The 20,153-nt window shown below is 49.4% G+C and overlaps 1 protein-coding gene across 1 annotated transcript in view; it reads left to right on the top strand.

The window, feature by feature from the left end:
- The first annotated feature begins 2,226 nt into the window (after window positions 1–2,226).
- The window catches only part of LOC142289656 (zinc finger CCCH domain-containing protein 11A-like), a 182,035-nt gene continuing 164,108 nt past the window's right edge, over window positions 2,227–20,153 (top strand). Inside the window, exons 1-3 of the mRNA XM_075333608.1 lie at window positions 2,227–2,357; window positions 19,208–19,237; window positions 20,035–20,085. The gene's annotated coding sequence lies outside the window, so the exon portion shown is untranslated. The remainder of the gene's footprint in view (window positions 2,358–19,207; window positions 19,238–20,034; window positions 20,086–20,153) is intronic.

A 20,153-nucleotide genomic window follows, 5' to 3' on the forward strand; every position in this document is an offset into this window, starting at 1 on the left:
CCTGTTTATATGTGAACATTTCCCTATTTACAAATGTTGCATGACGGGGAACCTAGTGTACACCGTTTTATATGGGATATGTGCATTCCCTTGTGAGGGTACTTTCACACTTGCGTTATTTTCCTTCCGTTACAATCCGCCCTTTTGGGAAACAGCGGAATCCGTTAACGGATTCCGCTGTTTCCCATAGACTTGTATGGTTGACGGATTGTACCAAAAGGAGCTGCGTTGCTTCCGCTGGGCGACGCTCCGTTGCTTCCGCCCAGCGGGAGGAACGCAGCATGTAACGTTATTTTGAGCAGCGGAATCCTCTGGATTTCACTGCGCATGCTCTTTTTTTTTTTTTTTTTTTTTTTTTTTTTTTTTTAAATCAAACTTTATTTTGGCTCGCGGTGGCCGAACGTTCAGCTGAGCGCCCGGCCGTCGGCAAGCGACAGCGCTCAGCTGAATGACCGGCCACCAGCATGCCCGGCCGCCGGCAAGTCACAGCGCTCAGCTGAGCGCCCGCCCGCCGGCATGCCCGGGCGCCGGCAAGTGACAGCGATCAGCTGATCACCCGGCGGCCGGCTGCAGGGAGCGATCAGCTGATCACCCGGCGGCCGGCTGCAGGGAGCGATCAGCTGATCACCCGGCGGCCGGCTGCAGGGAGCGATCAGCTGATCACCCGGCGGCCGGGAGCGATCAGCTGATCACCCGGCGGCCGGGAGCGATCAGCTGATCACCCGGCGGCCGGCTGCAGGGAGCGATCAGCTGATCACCCGGCGGCCGGGAGCGATCAGCTGATCACCCGGCGGCCGGGAGCGATCAGCTGATCACCCGGCAGCCGGCTGCAGGGAGCGATCAGCTGATCACCCGGCGGCCGGCTGCAGGGAGCGATCAGCTGATCACCCGGCGGCCGGGAGCGATCAGCTGATCACCCGGCGGCCGGGAGCGATCAGCTGATCACCCGGCAGCCGGCTGCAGGGAGCGATCAGCTGATCACCCGGCAGCCGGGAGCGATCAGCTGATCACCCGGCGGCCGGGAGCGATCAGCTGATCACCCGGCGGCCGGCTACTGGGAGCAATCAGCTGATCACCCAGCGGCCGGCTGCAGGGAACGATCAGCTGATCGTTCACTATAGTCTGCCGCTGGTAAAACCGGGAAAAAAAAAAAAAAAATCAAAACGAATTGCGTTGTTTTGCAGCATCCGTTGCATCCGTTGTGTCACTATATGCAACACATCCGTTGCATCCGTCACACAACGCAATGCAACGGATACCGTTCAACGCAAGTGTGAAAGTAGCCTAAGGCTACATATATTCCTTGTTCTTGCCATGACTATGATGTGTGAGGCTAAGTTCACACATCCTGTGTTTTGCATCAGTCACAATCCGTCGCCTTGGGGAATTACGGTAACCTGCAAAATATTTTGCAGGAATCCTGTATTTCCCCATAGACTTATATTAGCGACGGATTGCGACTGATGACCCTGCGTTGCATCCGCTGCGTCGCGGTCCGTCGTTTTTGACTGACCGCCGAGCGGGTAGCAACGCAGAATGTAACGTTTTTCGGGCCGTTGAAAACAACGCACCGCGCAGGAATCCGTCGCGATCCGCCAAGCTTGTAATGCATGTCTATGGTGCAGGATTCCGTTGTAATCCGTCTTACAACGGAATCCTGCGCAGGATTCCGTCATGCTCTACTGAGCATGCCCAGCATGTTTGGCACGCCCACTGGGCTGTCCCAAACACAGACGGATCATGACTGATCCGTCAAAAAACGGACGCACAGCGGATGTAACGGACGCAACTGATCAGTTTTTTCACAGGATTCCTGTGAAAGGAATCCTGTGAAAAACACATCAGTTGCATCAGTTGACATCTTGAAAATGACTGATCCGTTGCTGACGGACCTGACGGATTGAAAACACAGGATGTGTGAACTTAGCCTAAGACACATACGGTAGTATACACTAGTAGGCCCCTATCAGCGGTGCCACAGCAGACCGCTCTCCAGCAGTGCGGCCAGCACCGAGCTTCCACTGTAGCCTCTCATTACACGTGTACACGGCACCTGGCTGTACAGTCTTTTCATTTAGCTGAACTCTTCACCAGATAAGAAATCACTGCGCTCCTCTCATAGCTACGTATCATGAGAGTTGTGCAACACCCACACGCTCCAAAATGGAGTCGTCCTCTCCCGCCCCTCGCCCCGGGCGCTCACAGAGGAGTGTTCCCAGCAGACCCCGCCTCTTCCGCCACACTCGGCGGCGCTGCCGTGCACTGGACCATAGTCGCCTGCGGCTGCTTCCTCCTTGCTCAGGCTCTCGGCCTACTGCACCGAGAGGAGTCTGAAAGGCCTAGAGCGGGCTCGGCCGGTAAGACCCGTTCTGTTGTATAGCGTCTCGTACATTGTGTGGTGATGGCTCCGCCGCGCGGGCCCGGACCTGCAGGTGAGGGAGGGGGTGAGGGGCCGCCGCTGTTGTTGTGTGGTATTATGAGGCGCCGTCAGGTAACAAGAAAAGCCGAGTTCTTGGGAAAATGCGCCAAAAAGTTTCCTTTTCTTTGTGATCAGCTGAAGTTCTCCCATCAGTGTAGTGCGGAGAGCTAGAGACCTGCCGGTGCGGGGCTGCTGTGTGCCACGGGACAGTGCCACGGGACAGTGCCCACGGGATAGTGCCCACGGGATAGTGCCCACGGGATAGTGCCCACGGGATAGTGCCCACGTCACGGCAGACTGCTCTCAGAAACAAGCATCTTGTGACAGACCATGGTGGCCTAGGCCGGCTAAATGCACACGTCCCTGGTTAAACATGTAATTGAAAAATACAACTGGTGCCAGTGGACGGTCGGTGTGTCACCAGTGGACGGTCGGTGTGTCACCAGTGGACGGTCGGTGTGTCACCAGTGGACGGTCGGTGTGTCACCAGTGGACGGTCGGTGTATGTTTTTACCATCAGTGTACATTCAGTGTCTAGTCTGTATCGGTTTTTACTGTCTGTTTTTACCATCGGTTTGTCATCAGTGTACAGTCCGTGTGTCATAAGTGTATTGTCTGTCCGTTTTCATCATCAATTTATCAGTGTAGTGTCCGTTTATCATCAGTGTACGGTCCGTGTGTCCGTTTATGATCTGTGTACGGTCCGTGTGTCCGTTTATGATCTGTGTACGGTCCGTGTGTCCGTTTATCATCTGTGTACGGTCCGTGTGTCCGTTTATCATCTGTGTACGGTCCGTGTGTCCGTTTATCATCTGTGTACGGTCCGTGTGTCCGTTTATCATCGGTGTACGGTCCGTGTGTCCGTTTATCATCGGTGTACGGTCCGTGTGTCGGTTTGTCATCGGCGTACGGTCCGTGTGTCCGTTTATCATCGGTGTACGGTCCGTGTGTCCGTTTATCATCGGTGTACGGTCCGTGTGTCCGTTTATCATCGGCGTACGGTCCGTGTGTCGGTTTGTCATCGGCGTACGGTCCGTGTGTCCGTTTATCATCGGTGTACGGTCCGTGTGTCCGTTTATCATCGGTGTACGGTCCGTGTGTCCGTTTATCATCGGTGTACGGTCCGTGTGTCCGTTTATCATCGGCGTACGGTCCGTGTGTCGGTTTGTCATCGGCGTACGGTCCGTGTGTCGGTTTGTCATCGGCGTACGGTCCGTGTCGGTTTGTCATCGGCGTACGGTCCGTGTGTCCATGTTTACTTTTAGTTGTCATCAGTGTTCTTCACAGATTGATAAGTTACATAGCTTCACTTTTACAATGTTAAATATGTAGCCCACACCGTTGCCATTTTATGTGCTGTGCACTTTACACGGACCCATACACTGGTAGTGGCAGTATTCATCCGTGATACTAGAGAAAAACAGACGTCTCCGTAAGTATTGCACGGACATACGATCTGCGAAAAAACCCGGATGTGTGAATATTGCCAGAGATTGTAAGGGTACTTTCACACTTGCGTTCAGCGCAGTCCGTCACTATGGAGAATAGCGCAGTCCGTTAACGCACTGCACCATTCTCCATAGACTTCTATGGACGACGCGCGGTGCACGGTAACACAAGTGTCAGCGTTGCATCCGCTGGACGACGCAGCGTCGTTATTTTGACGCTGCGCCGGGCGGATGGAACGTTGCATGCAACGTTTTTTTGAGCAGCGGAAACCTTTATTTTTCACTGCCCATGCTTTTTTTTTTTTTTTTAAATCACAAACTTTATTTTATTTCTCGGTGGCCGAACGTTCAGCTGAGCGCCCAGCCGCCGGCATGTCAGGGCGCGGCGCTCAGCTGAGCGCCCAGCCGCCGGCATGTCAGGGCACTCAGCTGAGCGCCCGGCCGCCGGCTTGTCAGGGCGCTCGGCCGCCGGCTATTAAGAGCGATTAGCTGATCGTTCACAATAGTCGGCTGCCGGTACTGTAAAGAAGAAAATAACGCTTTCCGTTATTTTGTTCGATCCGTAGCATTGCGTTGTGCCACTATATGCAACGCATCCGTTACACAACGCAATGCTACGGAAGCCGTCCAACGCAAGTGTGAAACTAGCCTAATGGATACATGTTGTATCCATGAAAAAAACCCAGATATAACACGGATGTGCCACGAGGACATCTGAAGGAGACCAAAGATGTCTACCTGCTATGGCTGGTTCAAATTGATTCTCATGCCCTATTCCAACAGCCTGTTGCAGTGATCTGCTGCCGATGGCTGGGAGAGCTATTGCTCCCGCTCGGAGACATCCGCGGCTCTTCTATTGATTAGCTAACCTGACCCAATGCCAGTACCAGCTGTTGCCTACCAACTTCCATGGCCTTTCTTTTTATTAGCAGACCTACATGATGTCAGTACCACCTCTTATCTGATGACATCGGAAGCTCTCTTCTAATTTGTTGGCCTGACCTGATGTTAGTTAGTACTGCCTCTTATTAGCTGGCCGGGCAGGAAGTCTGTACCGCCTCTTATTTGCTATTGTTTTGATTGGCTCTTCTTTTGATTGGCTGATCTGGTATGACATCAATACCGACTCTTATTGCCGTTGTCCACATCATTTCCTTAATTAGACAAAGAGCCTTGCTTGTTCCCAGGTAAGAGGCAGCACAACCTCTCCCGATCAGTGGTCGATGGGATGTGGGAATAAATTCGCTCCGCTGCCATTCACACCCTGTGCCCATTAAGGGCTGATAACCAGCAAACAAGAATTTATAAGTTCATGTTTTTCTATTGTTAGTAGGGTCTAAATTCACACTCATGTAGAGTATATTGTAGATATATTGTGACTTATTCTCAATATTGTACCACTGCCTTCTGTTTTGCCATAAAATGTGGACCTTTCATGCATTACGTGGAATGCTAGTCTAGGTTAGTAGGATTAGAAACAGACTAGTGAACAGAGCCTTAGGCCAGATTCACATATCAGTGTTCGAATATGGATAGTGATGGATCTCCTGCTCCGATCTTGAGGGCCAATGAGGGAATGAGTTTGTGTTGGTACCCCTTGACCAGTCTGCGAAGGACAAACATATGTGTGAATGCAGAAAAGAAACTGTGGAAGACATTGTTTAAAAACAAACAGGCAAACACTACCAATTCTGTGGAACCACCATAAGGGGTACTTCTCACATAGCGAGATCGCTGCTGAGTCACTGTTTTTGTGACGCACCAGTGACCTCATTAGCGATCTCGCTGTGTGTAACACTGAGCAGCGATCTGGCCCCTGCTGTGAAATCGCTGCTCGTTACACACTTCTCTGGTTCATTTTTTGGACATTGCTCTCCCGCTGTGAAGCACACATCGCTGTGTTTGACAGCGAGCGAGCAAAGATCTGAATGTGCAGGGAGCCGGCTTCTGGCAGTCTGCGGCAAGCTGTAACCAAGGTAAATATCGGGTAACCAAGCGAAGTGCTTTGCTTGATTACCCGATATTTAAATGTTTACTAGCGTCCGCCGCTCTCATGCCAGTGCCGGCTCCCTGCACACGTAGCCGGAGTACACATCGGGTAAATAAGCAAAGCGGTTTGCTTATTAACCTGATGTGTACTCTGGCTACGAGTGCAGGGAGCCAGCACTAAGCGGTGTGCGCTGGTAACCAAGTGCTTGGTTACCCGATATTTACCTTAGTTACCAAGCGCAGCATCGTTTCCACGACTCGCTGCTGGCTGGTCACTGGTGAGATCTGCCTGATTGACAGCTCACCAGCGACCATATAGCGACGCACCAGCGATCCTGACCAGGTCAGATCGCTGGTGGGATCGCTGGAGCGTCGCTAAAGTGTGACGGTACCCTAAAGGGGTCAGCAAATTAGCTTATGCAAATTTACAGTACCAGCTTGACTTGTGTTATAAAAGGATTAGTAAGTCTACTGATGTAGCTCCTCTGTTTAAAAAAAACCGGCGAGAAAATCGGTGCGAGTGGAGTGCGATAAAACATCGCATTCCCCTCGGACCAATTCTAGCCTGTGTGACAGCGCACATGAGCGATTATTTTCTCAGCCCTAATCGGACCGAGAAAACAATCGCAGCATGCTGAGATTGTAATGCGAGACTCTTTCTCTCGCACCCATTCAAGTGAATGGGGCGAGAGAAAAATCGCACTGCACTCGCGGTACATTGGTGTACTGCTAGTGCAGTGCGAGAATGGCAATAGCCGGCTACGCAGTAGAGAGGGAGAGAAATCCCTCCCTCCCCTCCTGAGTGCCGGCCCGCCCCCCGCAGCTGAGGTCTGCTCGCACGAACGGACCTCAGTTGCAAGGACACAAGCATGACACTCGGCTCTGCTGTACTGCCAGCACGAGCCGAGTCTCATGCAAGGGGATCGCAGTAGTCCCCGTGTGGCCCCAGCCTTAGTGTCACACACACCAAGATCGCTGATGAAGTCACTGGTGCGTCACAAAACCTGTGACTCAGCAGCGATCTCGCTATGTGAGAAGTACCCCTAAGGGTCCCGTTACACATAGCGACGTACCAGTGATCCGACCTGGCAGGGATCGCTGGAATGTTGTTACATGGTCGCTGTTGAGCTGTCAATCAGGCAGATCTCCCCAGCCATCAGTCACTAGCGACCTGTGTAACGACTGCTCCCTGCACACTCAGAACCAGCGCTCGTTGGTCTCCCGCCATCAAACACGCTGATGTGTGCTGCACAGCCAGGAGAACCACGAGCAAAAAATGGTCCTGATCATTTTGTCACGATCAACGACCTCGCAGCAGGGGCCCGCTTGCTGCTGCCTGTCACATACAGCGATATCGCTGGCGAGGTCGCTGATATGTCACAAAACCTGTGACGTTTCAGCGATCTCGCTAGCGATCTCTATGTGTGACGGGGGCTTAAGACTGTGTTACACGGACATCGCAACTTGGGAAAAATTGCATATTGTTACATGTTGATTTGGGTGACCTGTACCATATAGATGGTGTCAGCTACATCCTCTTGCAATGGAGGAAGCTGCCATTCTCTTGATCAGGACAATAAGGCTATGTGCGCACGTTGCGTCGGAGTACCTGCAGTTTATTCTGCACGTTTTCCTTCCCTTGGTTTTTGACCAAATGGCTTTTGACCATTTTTTAGCGCTAAAAACGCATGCATTTTTACTGCGTTTTTAGTGAGTTTTTAGCGCTTTTTACCTACGTTTTCACCTGCGTTTCTGCAGATGCGTTTTTTAGATCAAGACACTGAGAAATAAAGTTGAATTAGTCAAAAAGAATGAAAAAAAGAGAAAAAAAAGTATAAAATTAACTTTTAATAAAACTATATGGGAAATTATCAATTTTAATGAAAAAATAGTGGTTATGCACATTTTATCAGAAAAATAGGTGAAGTTTATAATTTTTTAACATTTAAATTTTCGGCTATTGTGTGTGTGTGTGTAAAGGAACATTAGAACCCATTAATTTTTGTCCAGAAAAGCATGCGTTTTTGGAGCCAAAAACGCAGTGGAAAAGCAGGTAAAAAGCATGAAAAACGCAGGAATTGTGCTTTTGGTTGCATTTTGCCATTTCTCATTGACTCCAATGTTAAGGAAACGCTGCAGAAATGGCAAAAACAACTGACATGCTGCTTCTTTTTCAGCATGGTTTTTGACCACAAATATGCAAATTAAACGCTGCAGAAAAAAAAGCAAAGTGCAGACAGGATTTCTGCTTTTCCCATAGACTTTGCTGGCAATCAAAAACGCATGCGTTTTAGCGCAAAAACGCTGCTGCTAAAAACGCTGCAGAAACGCGGAAAAAAACGCAACGTGCGAACATAGCCTAAGAGTCCTCTAATCCTGCGCTCCACCAGCTCATTACACTGCAGTTGGTCCTGTGAATGTGAAATTCTGGAAGGGAGTGGCAACAACTTGCATGTCCACCTTCCAACAGCCGAGCATAACCGAGGTCTAGAAAAGCCAGATCAATCAATGTGTCCTTTCGATTATGCATTGGCCAATGATGTCACCCACACGTTTATATAATATAAATATATATAATGGATGCGCACTGCGCATGAACTGGAGTCTTTAGCACTTCCAGTCAAGCGCACTATATCTCACTGAAGCCGGGAAGGCTACAACTGGCATCAGTTTAATGTCCTGGGGGCTCCGGATCATGCACATCCATCCTCCGCTGGCGGTCATCAAGACTGAGGTATGTGCGGCATAGCTGCGCGTTCATTAGCATGTTAGTACACCCACAGAGGCGTGGTGTAACATGCTAAGGGGGCTGAGTAGCCAAGGGAAGTAACGCCCTTGTGACTAGTCCCTGCGCTCATTAGCGTATAATAAACAATCTTTAGAAATACTTTTTCTAAAGATCTCTTTATCTATGCTAATGTATACAAGGACGGTAGGCAGGGTTTAGCAATATAGACCCAGAACTGCTCATGGTTCGTAGTCGACTGGTTTATGATAAAAAAAAAAAATATAGCGTTTGTAAAATTTGCTTATGAACCCAATTCGTAAGGGGAGTTGAATCATTTGGATTGCAACTGTATTTAGGCTTATGAAAGAGGATGGCTGTAGTAATCAACCCCCTTAACCCCTTCACGACCTTTGACGGATCTAGCCGTCATGGTGCCCTGGTACTTAAAGACCCATGACGGCTAGATCCGTCATGGCGGAATCGCGGCACCAGAGCACCGGGCACCGCGATCAGTTTTAAAAAACTGTAGATTCGGGAAGGAGAGGACTTGTACCTGACCTCAGGAGGGGTGGTGTCTCCTTCCCGGACCTACGGAGGCTGTGATTGGCTGAACGGCGTTCGTCAGCCAATCACAGCCAGTGTTATGTTTCAGCCATTGAAAATGGCTGAAGCATTGAAATCCAGCAATGTCAGTGCAGTTGCAGCACTGGCCATTGGCTGGAGCTCAGTGAGCTTTACTGCACCCGCCCCCAGCTCTGATTGGAGAGATCGGCCTTGTGACCGATTTTCTCCAAGCAGCACCGTGCATCTGGAACCGGGTGAGCTCGCTGTAGGAGATCGCTCTCCTTAGCTTCTCCCTCCGTGGAATCTGAGGAGAGCGATCCCTGCAGGCGCCCATCTGTGAGTCACAGCCCCCGATCCACCGCTGCCCTGCTCCATGTGCTTCGCCCCTGCTCTCCCACTGCACCCCTGCATCTGACGCCGCTACTCTCCCCCTGCATGTGACGCCGCTACTCAGCAGTAAGAGCAAGCGGCGCCAGATGCAGGGGGTGGCGCAGCGGGAGGAGAGCGTCACGGCGGCCGCTGCACTCTCCCCATCAGCCGCTCCACCGCCCCAGCATCTGCCGTCCCCTCTCCCCATCAGTCACTGCTGTCGCCCCATCTGCTGCTCCACCGCCCCAGCATCTGCCGCTCCCCTCTCCCCATCAGTCACTGCTCTCGCCCCATCTGCTGCTCCACCGCCCCAGCATCTGCCGCTCCCCTCTCCCCATCAGTCACTGCTGTCGCCCCATCTGCTGCTCCACCGCCCCAGCATCTGCCGCTCCCCTCTCCCCATCAGTCACTGCTGTCGCCCCATCTGCTGCTCCACCGCCCCAGCATCTGCCGCTCCCCTCTCCCCATCAGTCACTGCTCTCGCCCCATCTGCCGCTCCACCGCCCCAGCATCTGCCGCTCCACCGCCCCAGCATCTGCCGCTCCACCGCCCCAGCATCTGCCGCTCCACCGCCCCAGCATCTGCCGCTCCACCGCCCCAGCATCTGCCGCTCCACCGCCCCAGCATCTGCCGCTCCACCGCCCCAGCATCTGCCGCTCCCCTCTCCCCATCAGTCACTGCTCTCGCCCCATCTGCTGCTCCACCGCCCAGCATCTGCCTCTCCCCATCAGTCACTGCTCTCGCCCCATCTGCTGCTCCACCGCCCCAGCATCTGCCGCTCCCCTCTCCCCATCAGTCACTGCTCTCGCCCCATCTGCTGCTCCACCGCCCCTCATCTGCCGCTCCCCTCTCCCCATCAGTCACTGCTCTCGCCCCATCTGCTGCTCCACCGCCCAGCATCTGCCGCTCCCCTCTCCCCATCAGTCACTGCTCTCGCCCCATCTGCTGCTCCACTGCCCCAGCATCTGCCGCTCCCCTCTCCCCATCAGTCACTGCTCTCGCCCCATCTGCTGCTCCACCGCCCAGCATCTGCCGCTCCCCTCTCCCCATCAGTCAATGCTCTCGCCCCATCTGCTGCTCCACCGCCCAGCATCTGCCGCTCCCCTCTCCCCATCAGTCACTGCGCTCGCCCCATCTGCTGCTCCACCGCCCAGCATCTGCCGCTCCCCTCTCCCCATCAGTCACTGCTCTCGCCCCATCTGCTGCTCCACCGCCCCAGCATCTGCCGCTCCCCTCTCCCCATCAGTCACTGCTCTCGCCCCATCTGCTGCTCCACCGCCCAGCATCTGCCGCTCCCCTCTCCCCATCAGTCACTGCTCTCTCCCCATCTGCCGCTCCACCGCCCCAGCATCTGCCGCTCCACCGCCCCAGCATCTGCCGCTCCACCGCCCCAGCATCTGCCGCTCCACCGCCCCAGCATCTGCCGCTCCCCTCTCCCCATCAGTCACTGCTCTCTCCCCATCTGCCGCTCCACCGCCCCAGCATCTGCCGCTCCACCGCCCCAGCATCTGCCGCTCCACCGCCCCAGCATCTGCCGCTCCACCGCCCCAGCATCTGCCGCTCCACCGCCCCAGCATCTGCCGCTCCACCGCCCCAGCATCTGCCGCTCCACCGCCCCAGCATCTGCCGCTCCACCGCCCCAGCATCTGCCGCTCCACCGCCCCAGCATCTGCCGCTCCACCGCCCCAGCATCTGCCGCTCCACCGCCCCAGCATCTGCCGCTCCACCGCCCCAGCATCTGCCGCTCCACCGCCCCAGCATCTGCCGCTCCACCGCCCCAGCATCTGCCGCTCCACCGCCCCAGCATCTGCCGCTCCACCGCCCCAGCATCTGCCGCTCCACCGCCCCAGCATCTGCCGCTCCACCGCCCCAGCATCTGCCGCTCCACCGCCCCAGCATCTGCCGCTCCACCGCCCCAGCATCTGCCGCTCCACCGCCCCAGCATCTGCCGCTCCACCGCCCCAGCATCTGCCGCTCCACCGCCCCAGCATCTGCCGCTCCACCGCCCCAGCATCTGCCGCTCCACCGCCCCAGCATCTGCCGCTCCACCGCCCCAGCATCTGCCGCTCCACCGCCCCAGCATCTGCCGCTCCACCGCCCCCATCAGCTGCTCCACCGCCCCCTCCCAATCAGCCGCTGCGCCCCTGCATCTGCCGCTCCACCGCCCCCTCCCAATCAGCCGCTGCGCCCCTGCATCTGCCACCTCACTCCCCCATCAGCCTCTGCCCCCTCCCTTATCTGCTGCCTGCTCTCTCTCATCCCCTTAATCCTCTGCCTCCTCCCCCCCTCCCGGATCTGCTGCAATCCTGCTGCCTAGATGCATTCTGTAAGGTAGCTATCCCCAATCTCACCTCCCACTCCCCTTCCACCCTTCCCCTCGCCCCCCCTTCCTCCGCCACTCCTTCATCCGTTGTGCCCTCACCGCTCCTCCACCGCTCCTCCATCCGCCACGCCCTCCCATCCTCCGCCGTGCCCCCTCACCCATCCTCCGCCGCTCCTGCATCCGTTGCGCCCTCTTCTATCCTCCATCCATCTTTTTTCCATCCCACCTAGTCCCCCCCCCCTTTTTGCAGTACATCTGTGCGTTCGTCCTAATTTTTTTTTCTGTAAACTAAGAAAGAAATACAAATAAACTTAGTTTAGGGCCAGTAAAATTATACTGTAGTAATCATCAACTACAGTATTTTTTACTGAATATTGTAAGGGTCAGCCCAGTGCCACACATGAGAGCGATGCTCGAGTCTCACACCGCATCATCCGGCACGGTCGCTCTCTTCCAGACAGGAGTGTGCGGCTGTGTCGGGTGATGCGATGCGAGATTTGTGCATTGCTCTCATGTGTGGCACTTGCCTTAGTGTCAGTTGCAGGTGCATATATATTTTTTTTTTTTTTACTGACGTCTGTATTTTTTATTATGCCAAACTAATATTTCTTTGTATTGGGGGGGGGTCTAGTTTCCAACATGGGGTCACATGTGGGGGAGCTCCACTGTTTGGGCATATCAGGGGGATCTCCAAACGCGACATGGTGCGGCTAACGATTCCAGCTAATTTTCCATTTAAAAAGTCAAATGACGCTCCTTCCCTCTGGAGCTCTGCCGTGCGCCCAAACAGTGTTTTTCTGCCACATATGAGGTATCAGCGTACTCAGAACAAATTGCCCAACAAATTTTGCGGTCCACTTTATCCTGTTACCCTTGTAGAAATTAAAAAATGGAGCCTAAAATAACATTTTGTGGAAAAAAAAAAGTACTTTTTTGTTTTTATGCCTCAATGTATGAAGCACGTGAGGGTTCAAAGTGCTCATTACCCATGTAGATTTATGCCATGGGGGTTTAGTTTCCAAAATGAGGTCACTTGTGGGGGAGCTCCATTGTTTAGGCACCTCAGGGGGTCTCCAAACGCAACATGGCGTACGCTAATAATTCCAACCAATTTTGCTGTGAAATGGCGCTCCTTCTCTTCTGAGCCCCGCTGTGTGCCCAGACAATTACTTTCCACCACATATGAGGTATCTGTGTACTCAGGAGAAATTGCACAATACATTGTATGGTGCATTTTTTCCTGATACCCTTGTGGAAAAAAAAGCTACCTGGTTGAAATAACAATTTCATGGTAAAAAAAAAATATATATATTTTCACGGCTGAATGTTCTTAACTTTTGTGAAGCCTCCAGGGGTTCAAAGTGTTCAGTAAACATCTAGATAAATTCAATGAGGGGTCTAGTTTCCAAAATGGGGTCACTTGTGGGGGAGCTCCATTGTTTAGGCACCTCAGGGGGTCTCCAAACACAACATGGCATCCACTAACTATTCCAGACAATTTTGCGTTTGAAAAGTCAATTTTCGCACCTTGCCTTCTGAGCCCCGCCATGCGCCCAAACATTTGATTTCCACCACATATGAGGTATCTGTGTACTCAGGAGAAAATCCACAATACATTTTATGTTGCAACTTTTCCTGATACCCTTGTGAAAAAAAAAGCTACCTGGTTGAAGTAACAATTTCGTGGTAATTTTTTTTTTTTTATTTTCATTGCTCAAAGTTATTAACTTTTGTGAAGCCCCCAGAGGTTCAAAGTGCTCAATAAACATCTAGATAAATTCCATGAGGGGTCTAGTTTCCAAAATGGGGTCACTTGTGGGGGAGCTCCATTGTTTAGGAACCTCAGGGGGTCTCCAAACGCAACATCACATCTGCTAATTATTCCAGACAATTTTGCTTTCAAAAATTCAAATGATGCTCCTTCTCTTCCGAGCCTTGCCGTGCGCCAAAACAATTGATTTCCCCCACATATGAGATATCGGTGTACTCAGGAGAAATTGCACAATTAATTTTATGGTGCATTTTTCCTGATACCCTTGTGAAAATGCTAAATTTTATGGCTAAAGTAACATTTTTGTGTAAAAAAGTAAAATTTTCATTTTTTCCTTCCACATTGCTTTGGTTGCTGTAAAGCTCCTAAAGGGTTAATAAACTTCTTAGATGTGGTTTTGAGCAGAGTGAGGGGTGCAGATTTTAGAATGGGGTCACTTTTGGGTATTTTCTGTCACCTAGGCCTCTCAAAGTCACCTCAAATGTGATGTGGTACCTAAAAAATTTTTTTTGTAAATTTTGTTGGAAAAATGAAAAATTGCTGATGAACTTTGACCCCTTCTAACTTCCTAACGGAAAAAAATTTTGTTTCGAAAATTGCGCTGGTGTAAAGTAGACAAGTGGGAAATGTTACATAGTAACTATTTTGTGTGACATATCTCACAGATTTATGGGCATAAAATTTCAAATTTTGAAAATTGCGAAATTTTCAAAATGTTCGCCAAATTTCCAAACTTTTCACACATAAACGCAAAAAATATCGGCCTAAATTTACCATTGACATGAAGTACAATATGTCACGAAAAAACAATCTCAGAATCGCCAGGATCCGTTGAAGCGTTCCAGAGTTATAACCTGTCATAGTGACACTGGTCAGAAATGTAAAAAATGGCCGGGTCTTTAAGGTGAAAACAGGCTGGGGGCTGAAGGGGTTAAAGATTCCCTATCACTTGCCTTGAAGGGAATCTGTCGGAAGGATCAACCCTTCTAAGCTGTCTATATGGGCATGTAGGTCTTAGGAAGCTGAATAAAATGATACATTCATTGATATCTGCGATCCAATGTCTTATTCCAGATAAATCCACTTTTGTCTTGCTTAAGGCTACTTTCACAATTCCGTCTTTTTCCATCAGTCACAATCAGTTTTGTGAGTGAGACGGATCAGTCACAGATGGTGGGAAAACTGATGCGATGGATGGTGTGAAAAACGGATCTGTTGTACCAATTTATTTTTTTTTTTTACCTGCCAAAGGTTGTTTGCCATTGAAAACCTATATGACGCTCAGGAGGAGAGAGAGAGATTCATTTACAGTCGATCTGGGCATGCCCAGAGTAAAATAATGGATCCGTCGCCTGATTCCGTCATTTCAGGAATGACTGATTCCTGCGCCCACAGGCTTTCATTATAACTAACGACGGATCCGTCGCTGTCCGTTTTTTCGACTTGCAGAAAAAAAAGTTACATTCAGCGTTGCTTCCTCCCGATGGTCAGTCATTCCACGACTGATTCATCGCGGGACGAATGCAACGCAAGCCCATCAGTCACAATCCGTCATTAATAGAAGTCTATGGGGAAAAAAACTGAATCCTGCTAATTATTTTGCAGGATACCGTATTTTCTCAAGACGATGGCTTGCAACTGAAGGAAAAAGACGGAAGTGTGAAAGCAGCCTAAATGAGATGTTCCAGGCTATGGGCCAGACACTGATTTCCTTGAGCTCAGTGTCTGGCCCATTGTAAATATAAGAAAAACATGTATTGCTTTGGAATAAGACATCAGATCGCATTTATCAGCGTATTGTTTTAATTGGCTTCCTATAACCTACATGCCCATATAGACTGCTTGGGGGGGGGGGGGTGCCTCCAACTGCTGTGTCCCGGCATTCCAACTGCTGTGTCCCGGCATTCCAACTGCTGTGTCCCGGCATTCCAACTGCTGTGTCCCGGCATTCCAACTGCTGTGTCCCGGCATTCCAACTGCTGTGTCCCGGCATTCCAACTGCTGTGTCCCGGCATTCCAACTGCTGTGTCCCGGCATTCCAACTGCTGTGTCCCGGCATTCCAACTGCTGTGTCCCGGCATTCCAACTGCTGTGTCCCGGCATTCCAACTGCTGTGTCCCGGCATTCCAACTGCTGTGTCCCGGCATTCCAACTGCTGTGTCCCGGCATTCCAACTGCTGTGTCCCGGCATTCCAACTGCTGTGTCCCGGCATTCCAACTGCTGTGTCCCGGCATTCCAACTGCTGTGTCCCGGCATTCCAACTGCTGTGTCCCGGCATCCTGGTATATGGCCTATATCCTGTGGCACATAAAAAAATAAACATTTATACTCACCTTACCTCACTCCAGCAGCATCGCTAGTCTTCTTGTCTGTGTCAGCAGCAGCGCTGTTGGAGTGTGGAGCCGCCACCGTTCCATGCAGCATCGCAATGTCGTCCTGTCTGCCGTCCGCTGATGTGTGTGGAGCCGTGTGCCCCGCCCCCCTCTTAATTGTATGTATATCTAATGTTGTAAGCCAAAAGCCCATGATCCTCAACGTAGAGAAGAGTTGGGCCCACTTAACTAAAGTCTAGACTTGCATACTAGGAAGATTGGGCCACATTTCAGGCGCAGAGAGGCGCGAGAATAAATAAAAAATATAATGCCAGATTCCATAAAACTGGTATTTAGACCAAGTAAAAAAAAAATAAATATATGGCTCCATGGTCACATGTTGTGACGCATCAGAGTAAGACCTTGATCACATGTCACTATTTCATCAAAACAAATGAGTCAAAACGCAGGACAGGAGTGAATCTTTCAGTGAGGACTCGCACCATTGTATTGGACGATTGCTATCTGATTTTGTTTTGTATTTTTTTAATCTGATAGTATGTTGACCAATTTAATGTGGCAGTGCTAATCAACATTTTTGTGGCATGCTGTTATTTGACATTTCAGTAGGATTAGACTCATGTATGGAAGTCTATGGGTGCATGGAAAACATCTGATTGCACTCAGATGACATCCAAGTGCAGTGTGTTTTCTCCAGACTCGCACAATTGAGAAGATGGTGAGATTTTTGTTTCCAAGACCCCTAGAGTTCTCATTTTTCAGGATCTGGGGCTCAGTGACTGCTTTTTATTTTGCGTCTTGAGCTGGTGTTTTTAACATCTTCACGACTCATGACGGACTGGATACATCATGGATCGTGTGAGGTTAATCCCCCACAGCCTGTCGTGGGCAGTCCACGGCGATCCGCGCACATGTCAGGTGATTTCAACAGCTGACATGTGTGCCTGCCAGGCGTGAGTGGAATCGCTATCCACCCGCGCCTATTAATCCCTTAGATCTCGCTGTCAAAATCTAGCAGCGAGATGTAACAGAGCGCTGTGGTAAGCATTAACTTACCCAGCGCCATCGGAAGTCATGTGACGTGATCACGTGACTTTTGGTGGTTGCCATGGTAGCACAGGATCATGTGATGACTCCTGTAGCTATCATGAGTCACTTTATCTCCCTGTTGGCAGACTGCTGTGTGTGAGAATAAAGCAGCTTTTCTCCAGATCTCAGCTGTGATCTGGAGAAATGGAAGAGCGATCAGACAGCTGATTCTTATAGCCCCTAGGGGTACTAGTAAAATAAAAAAAAAAAGTTTTAAAAAATTAAATAAAACCTTAAAGTTCAAATCACCCCCCATTTGGCCCATTGAAAATTAAATTATTAAAAAAATACACATTTGGTATCGCCACGTTCAGAAACGCCCGATCTATCAAAATATACTGCGTAGCGGCAAAAAAAATTCCAAACACCAACATTTTTTTTTTTTTTTTTTGGTCGCCTCAAATTTTGCACAAACTGCAATAACAAGTGTAGCATCTGTACAAAAATGGTACCATTAAAAACATCGGCTCGAGGCGCACAAAATAAGCAGTCACTGAGCCATAGATCCCAAAAAATAAAAACGTTACGGGTTTTGGAAAATGGGGCAGAAAGTCCACCACTTCTTTTGGACAAACTTGTGAATTTTTTTTAACCCCTTAGATAAAAGTAAACCTATACATGTTTGGTGTCTACAAACTTGTACCATATGAAGTGAAAGCTGCACACCAAATTCAGAAAAATATGAACAAGCATAACTGCTTTATAATACATAAAGAATGAAAAATACAATTAGCCATATGAAAAAATTGAAATGTGACATTGCATAACTGCTGAGGATTACCGTATTTGAAAGAAAAAAAAAAAAGATATTTAGCTAATGTATTGATCAATTCATTACTGCTCCATAACCACTTCACGGTAATCTCTTATTTATGGGGTCCCTAACCAAATGTTAGTGCGGCTAAAACCTGCTTGTGTGTATGGGTCCGTAACAAAAAGTTACCTCTGTGCGGTTGAAACCTGCTTCATTCATTACTGCCCTTTAGCCATGTTTATTCAATTTCCTATATAGCCAGGTCTCTGGCTTCCCATACACAAGCAGGTTTTAACCGCACATAGAGGTAACATTTGGTTAGGTAACCATGCACACAAGCAGGTTTTAACCGCATATAGAGAGAACATTTGGTTAGGGACCCCATAAATAAGAGATTACCGTGAAGTTGGTTATTGGGAAGTAATGAATAGATCAATACATTAGCTAAATATCTCTTTTTTTGTCAAATAATACTCAGCAGTTATGCAATGTCACATTTGAATTTTTCATATGGGTAATTGTATTTTTCATTCCTTATGTATTATAAAGCAGTTATGCTTGTTCATATTTCTGTGAATTTGGTGTGCAGCTTTCACTTCATATAGATTGTGTATATTTTGGCTAGCAACCTGTTCACATTTACAATGGTGTTCCAGCAGTCTTTTTGATTGTAAGGCTATGTGCCCACGCTGCGGAAAATGCGCGGATTTTGCAGAAATCTGCAGCACAGCTACTCCCCAGCCATTTCTATGGCATTTGGGAAATGCTGTGCCCACGCTGCGGATTTTTCCGCTGCGGAAATCATGCGGATTTTCTTGCGGAAAAATCTGCAGCATGTCAATTATTGTTGCGGATTTTCGTGCGGATTTTGCCTATTCAATTGAATTAAAAAAAAACGCAAAATCCGCGTCAAATCCACACCTATGAAAAGGTGCGGATTCCGGGGGAAAGCTGCGGATTTTGATGCAGAAAAATCCGCAGATACAGAGTCCCGTGGGCACATAGCCTTATACAAACTTTCAGGGCAGATCAAAGTATTGCAGTGCGCCTGCGCAGGACCTCAATGCTGGCCTGTGTGGATAACATAAGACGCGTCATGCACACAGGCTTCAGAAAAAGGAGGACAAAGATGGTCAAAAGAGGAGGTACCAGATCCGGAGAACGGAGATACCGATCGACCTGTCTGCACCGCCCCTTAGGTGAGTGTTATAAAGTGATTTTTACGCTCTACACAGCGGCCTGGGCTCTTATATACAGCATGTTAGAATGCTGTATATAAGACCCCACTGGTGGTGGCCGCAGCTTATAGTCACCAAATCTGTTGACAGGTTACCTTTTAAGTGTGAGATTTGTATTGGACTGTAAAGGTAAGAAAACTGCTGACGGTTTTTTACTCAGTTTAATGTTATTATTTTTCAGATTGTCAACAATCGTGGGAAATCAATCAGTGTGAGTATGGAACTAACCTTTATCTGCAAAGTGGCAATGCTTAGCCCCGATAGGATTACCTCTTACTCAGGTTGGGAGAACATTTGGAAATGGCACATAGCTCTTCTAGCACAGCAACTCATTCCACCAGGTTAAAAAGTGGAATACTCCATTATAGAGCAGGTAAACTGTCAGCCCCCGGTGTATGGGTATATGGTATCACTTACATTATTGCATTCTACTACTGAATATAGCATGATTTCTAGACCAGTAACTATTCAGTTAGATCCATACCCACGGGTACGCCATTATTTGGTTCCACTGTGCACATAACGCCTGTTAGATGCTCCGTCTATAGCTTGGTAGTAATAATATGTTTACATTAAGACCGTATAATAACCCTGTGCTTATCTACCTCCGCTTGATTTTTAAGAAAGGGGGAGTTGTTTTTTTTTTTTTTTTTTTGCATACTAGGTTAAGAAGACGTGGAATTGGAATATTTGAAAGTCGCTTATTTTTTTCTTTTCAAAGAATATTTGTTTTTCTTCACCCAAGAAGACTTTTTGAGATCGCAATCTTAGCAGCAAGCTGGGCTTATTCTATTTGTGTTTTAATTTTTATTTTTTTCCCCCCTCAAATAGTTGAGGATTTTTTATTTTTGTTTTTTTTTAATTTAAGCCCTGTTCCTCTATGGACTGTACTGTGTTGCTTATTCACAACTGGTCATTCAAAGTCAAGTCCAAATCCCTTCCTTCACCCTACTGCCATTCTTTCTGCCACAAATTAACTGTTGGATTGATGGTTGATTCGACCTACAGGAGAAAAGTCTTGCAGCTGGTTCAGTACTGAGATCTACCGAATTTGCCTCGGTGAGTTTTCTCTAACATGTTACTCTTGTTAAAGGTGTAGCTACAGACTAAAGTCAAGCAGGACAGCA

Source organism: Anomaloglossus baeobatrachus, chromosome 2 (genome assembly GCF_048569485.1).
Source record: "Anomaloglossus baeobatrachus isolate aAnoBae1 chromosome 2, aAnoBae1.hap1, whole genome shotgun sequence".
Lineage (NCBI taxonomy): Eukaryota > Metazoa > Chordata > Amphibia > Anura > Aromobatidae > Anomaloglossus > Anomaloglossus baeobatrachus.